The following is a 6,000-nucleotide window of genomic DNA, read 5'->3' on the forward strand; positions in this document are numbered from 1 at the left end:
CGGTTAATGCCGTCTTGCACTGTGCCTACGTGATTTTGTAAAGGGCAGCGTCTTCATCGCAGGCCATTACAGCACTTATCTCTCCGCATCTGCTGTTGATCTTCCTATCTCTCTTTTTCTGCATGTTTTATATCACTTTATTTCTCCGGCATGTTCTTGTTCTTTTTCTTTCAAGTCCAGTGGAGGAGTTCAAATCCAGGTAGCATACACTATAAACATCTCTCTCTCTCTCTCTCTCTCTCTCTCTCTCTCTCTCTCTCTCTCTCTCTCTCTCTCTCTCTCTCTCTCTCTCTCTCTCTCTCTCTCTCTCCGAAACAACCTTGCCTTCACCCCTGTAGTTCATGGTGATTGTGATCAGGCCTGGACTGGTAATCTGGCATACAGGTTGGCCAATAGTCCACAGGGGCCAATGTTGTTGGGTCTTTTGTATTTTCTTAGAGTTTGGCACATGATTTAGAGGGGGGCTGTGCAATAATGCCTGGCTTTTTTTGTCCCAGTCCAGTCCTGATTTCAGGACAAACCCCCAGGATGAGTATCAGGGTATCAGGGGGAGTGCTCGGGTGCAGATTATTGCAGGAAACCAGCTGGTAGATCATCCTTAGTCCGCTCTGTCTGCTGAGCTTTCGGCAGTCAGACCTCTCCAATCTGATTTGTTGTGGTTTGGTCACTGTAGACAAGCTTTGTACAGTAGAAGCTGTGCTGTAGAGGAGAAGGGGTTCTGTTAATCTGCTCAACTTGCAAATCTAAACACTGCCCACTCAATTCCACATCCTCTGTTTTGTTTCTCATGAATTCCTATTTTATTTTTGTAGGTGTAAGTTTGTTGCATTGGTCATGTTTTCAGGTCATTTATAGAGGCAGTCCACATCTCACCTTCCCAATAACTGCAGTTGTGGCTATGACGGTGTAAACGGTTTCCTTGTTGTAAGTGCGTGAGATGCATCTATTACTTTAAAACCCCATGGCGTGGCGGGTTTCTAACTCAACAGTCTAGGAAATGGACCATTTGAAAAGCCCATGGCATGTGTTGTGTGAGAAATTGCCCTTTTCATTTAATGCTAATTTGAGCTATTTCCCCCATGCTTATTATCATCCCATTCCCCATATTTAGGGGAAAAAGGCAAGAGAGAAAACTATTCATCTTTGTTAGACAGACCTTGCTGTGTACTGATTCAGACAAACAAATTTCTCTCCCAGTGTCATGTTGTTTGAGCCAAAGGCGTGACTTCTCCTCACTTTGAGGTTGGCGTGAAGGGCCAAACTGGCGCTTCAAGCTGAGAACACGGCGCCTAAACGTCAAGCCTGATTAGCGGTCCTGCAAAGATTGGCTTTGTATGTTTGCTAGCAGTCGTCTTATTCCCCATCATCTCCGTGCTTGCTAACAGTTTTCAGAATACATACTGTATACGCATTCCACTCACACGATGATACATCCGTCGTCCAAACAATCAAAGAACAGAGATGTTTCCACTGACACATATTTGTCTTTCATGCTCCTCCGGGCAATTTGCATGATTGCCCTGCCCACAACCTCTTTAACTGTAAACGCATGTGCTGCTGCTGATCCTGTCACATCGGACTTTGAGGAAACACTCAGATGCTCCCCCTGCTGGTCAAATGTAACAGTTGCGATTATCATGTCCACTGTAAGGCATTGGGGCATAAAAAAAGAGGGTGCACTCAGACAGACAGGATTTCATAGATGAGCCCCCGAAGGCTGAAGTGTTGAGTAAATGCTTGCAAAGAAGAGGTCCCAGCATTTAAACATTCCAGGCAGGCGGAGAGGGGAAGGGAGAGGGAAGGGAAGGCACGCCACTCCTTCAGTCTTTCCCGGACTAAGCCTGGCTGGCACCCCTCCCTCCCACCCGCCTGCCCTCCCGCCTGCCCTCCCGCCTGACTTGATTGCCTGTTTACGTGAGTGGCGTAGCGCTTGTCTGTGGACACTCCAGGAGACACGTCTAGTGCAGTCCTCCCCTTTCCTCGGGGGCAACTGGCCTGAGAGAGCGACATCAGTCAGTCAATAAGGGAGAGCTGTGGCTATGTGGAAACACAAACTGGGACGCTAATGAGCGTCGGTGTGTTGGCTGTGCCGAGTGTGTGTATGTGTCAGTCAGTCAGTCAGTATGTTTTTTTTTTCCTTTCTTTTTTCTCGGTGTGATGTAGGTGGTCCCCGCCCGGCCTTTGTAAATATTGGAAGTGCTGAAACCCAGCGTGTCAAAACAGACAGGACTGGAGGAGCGAGGCCTAATGAATGGGGGCCACATGCGAGGTGCCATGGCCGTTTGTTTAAGGAAATGAGTCCTGTTGACAGACAACGGCCTTAATGTGCAGGCCAGAACAATTTGAACCCCCACGGCCACGTACACAGACGTGCGCACGCACACACAGACACACACACACACACTTAACATCTAAAGGAAGATCCGTGTGTGTGTGTGTGTGTGTGTGTGTGTGTGTGTGTGTGTGTGTGTGTGTGTGTGTGTGTGTGCCTGCGTGCCTCCAGGGGTGTAGGGAAGCTCTTGGAGAATCTCCAAGTGCCAGCCCAACAGCTTGGGCCGTGCAGAGTGCTGACAGACAGGGCATGTTAAAGACGGAGTTAAGTGAATAATAGATACACACACACACACACACAGTCGCATGTGTACACAAAACATACACATACGTTGCCTCTCTCTCTCAGTCGCTCCCCTACACACACATGCATGCGCACACACAAACACACACACACACACACACACAGACTTTACCTCTCTTTCTCCCTCTTACACACACACACACACACTATCTCTCTCTCTCTCTCTCTTACTCGTACATATACACACAGCACGCCTGCCCTGACTCATCACACACAACAGCAGCTTGGCAGGTCCTGTCATGGGAAAGGCAGCTATTTATTCAATCCTGTTTGTACAGTCTCCCCTAATCCTCAACGAAGAGCCTTGCACAGCCTTTGCATCTATGCACAATATAGCTTCCAGCTCAGGCCCATTCAGAAGCCACAGCAGTTTTTCCCGATTGTTTATGCACAATTTCTGGAATCATGTCTCAAATTCTCTACACACAAATCCAAAAACTCACACACCACAGGCAAATCTTGTCTCAAATGACAACATTTTCTTGTCACATGATATACAAAAGCAGTCATTTGAAAAAGTCAGAAACATTTGAACACTGATGTGCATACGGGATTACAATTTGAAGCAGACATTTGTGATATTTTGCAATTAACATTACTGGTCCAGCCTACGCAATATGTAATTGGCTGTATGTGGCCCCTGAACTGAAGCAAGTTTGACACCTCTGTATACATATGTAGTACCTATATGGCAACCCTGATGGCATGTATAAATATCCATATATCATAAGTATTATTAGAAATGTATCCACATATATAGTATTATATAGTTATGACCCTGATGGCATGTAAAGATATCAATATATATATATATACTGTATGATGAGTGTTATCATAAATGTATCCACATATATAGTATTATATAGTTATGACCCTGATGGGCGCCGTGCTGCTGAGGCGTGAAGCTGCTGCTGACTACAGGTGAGGAGAGATGAGATCCAGACTCATCACACTCAACACTCACCTGAGCTCCATTTTCACCCAGCCATCAATCACTCTGACACATCACACACACACGCACGCACACACACACACACACACACACACACACACACACACACACACACACACACACACACACACACACACACACACACACACACACACACACACACACACACACACACACACACATGATGCAGAAATGCATAAGCATACACGCACCCACACACACATACAAACGTAGAATCATACGCACACGGACACAGACACCAGGCACATATTGAAGCATATGCAACCTGAAGCATACGCAACCTGTCACACAGAGACAACCTTTATGCAGTCTCACTTACATCTCACCATCCCACCTTCTATCCAGGGACCAGGACTCACATACACTCATTACATCCACTTGGTGGAACTGGGTTCTCTTTCCTCTGCTCTTCCGACACGTGAGCAGGCAAAACGAGCCCCCATTGGTGGATTTTGACCAAAAGTCCCATTTTGGAGGCTCTCCATAATTGATGTCAGGCCCCCGGAGAGGCCTTCGGGGAGAGCGAATCCATTTTCACCCTTAATGTGTGGCGAGAGGAAACGCTGGGAGAACAGAACATTACACACTCATTACAGAGGTACATAGTGACGTCCCCACTGCACTCACACTGACAGGTTGGGGACCGAGGGGCCTTTCACTGGGGCCATCTAGCCCCTCTGTCACCTCTCTCTATTTCTCTCTTTCGTTCTTTATCTGCCTTTTTGTCTGTCTCTGTCACTCTCTCAGCCATGCTAGTTATTGTATGTGACTGTAAGTGACTTTTGATCCACCACAAGTTTGATTACAGGCACTACAGTACAATACAGTAAGATGCCCCTCTCTCCTCTGTCTCTTTCTGCTCTTTTTTGTTGCTGTCTTTCTCACTCTTGCCGTCATGCATACTTATGTTAGGGAAGAAGTAATGTTTTATCCATCCCAAGGTTTCTTACAGGCTCTACTGCATGTATTGTACTGTACCGTATAGTAAGATGTGATAAAACTGGAATTGCAATATCACGGCTGCAATTTTCGTTGCATCTGTATTCAGTATACCTCTCTTTTTAGACAAAAACAGAAGGATTGACCCATCTCAGGGTTTTTCAGTTCTCTGGACAGAGAAAAAGGTTTCACCTGGTGCACAGTCACAGGCTCTGCTCTACTTCCCCCGTAACCAAAAATGTAATTCGGTGCTTGACTGTTGCAGGAGTCTACCTAGAATTCTGTTGCGTACCCAACACATACACACACCCACGCACCCTTCAAGCAGCCATGGCTTAACCCCACACCCCGTCACCACCTCTCTCTCCCCTCACCCCCTGTCCCTCTGATGGATGGGGGAATAAAGGGCAATTGACTTTTGCGTGTCTCTTTTCCCTCGTCTGCTCAGCCAGTGTAAAGGAGCTTGACTCCAGCGCTTGTGAGGCCTGCCAGGCAGGGGGATTAAGAGTGTGAAAGGGAGCGGGGCAGGAGGAGGGTGCGGGCTGGCTGGCTGGCTGGCTGGCTGGCTGGCTGGCTGGCTGGTGGAGGTGGAGAGTAGGTGCAATAGGCTGCTGGCTGGTGGAGGTGGTAGTGTAGGAAGAGGAGGCTGCTAGCTGGCAGGTGGTGGTGGAGGAGGAGGAGGTTGTTGTGGAGGTGGAGGTTGCGTAGGAGTTGGACAGGGTTATGTGTTGTCAGTGCAGGTGTCGCTCAGCAAATCAGTGAGGAGAACCGAGCTTGGTATGGCTCCACGATGTCTGTCACTCACACACACACACACACACACACACACACACACACACACACTTGCATGCAGACAGAAGAGTGCACACACATGCACGCATACACATGCATGCACACACGCGAATGCATATGCAGGCACGCTGAGAAAGACACTCAGGCGCATGCACACACACGCATGCATGCACGAACACGCACACACACACACACACACACAAACACGTGTACATGCGCGCGCACACATTCGCACACAACCCCACACAGTCATTCACCCCTGAACACACTGACATACACACACACACACACACACACACACACACACACATACACACACACACACACACACACACACGGCCCCTGCGTGTCAGCAGACAATGGACCCCAGGCTCCTGCTGAGACAATGGCAGGCATGTGAAGGGAGCTGGGAGAACACCTCTAAAGCAAACACTGAGCGCTCTCTCGCCCTCGCTGGGGCCCTTTGCTGCCGAGCTGCCTTTTGTCTTCCTCTCTTTGTGTCTGTCGCCTGCGATTGCTGTCCTATGATGTACTGTGCCACGCCACACTGCTCTGTTCTAAACTGACTCCGTAAAGCATCAGGGAGTGAATTAAACGCGAGCTAGCCAGCGCCACTGAGGGCCTTGCTGCATGCATCCACCTCCAACAGGTGTCACATGAA

Source organism: Engraulis encrasicolus, chromosome 8 (genome assembly GCF_034702125.1).
Source record: "Engraulis encrasicolus isolate BLACKSEA-1 chromosome 8, IST_EnEncr_1.0, whole genome shotgun sequence".
Classification (NCBI taxonomy): Eukaryota; Metazoa; Chordata; class Actinopteri; order Clupeiformes; family Engraulidae; genus Engraulis; species Engraulis encrasicolus.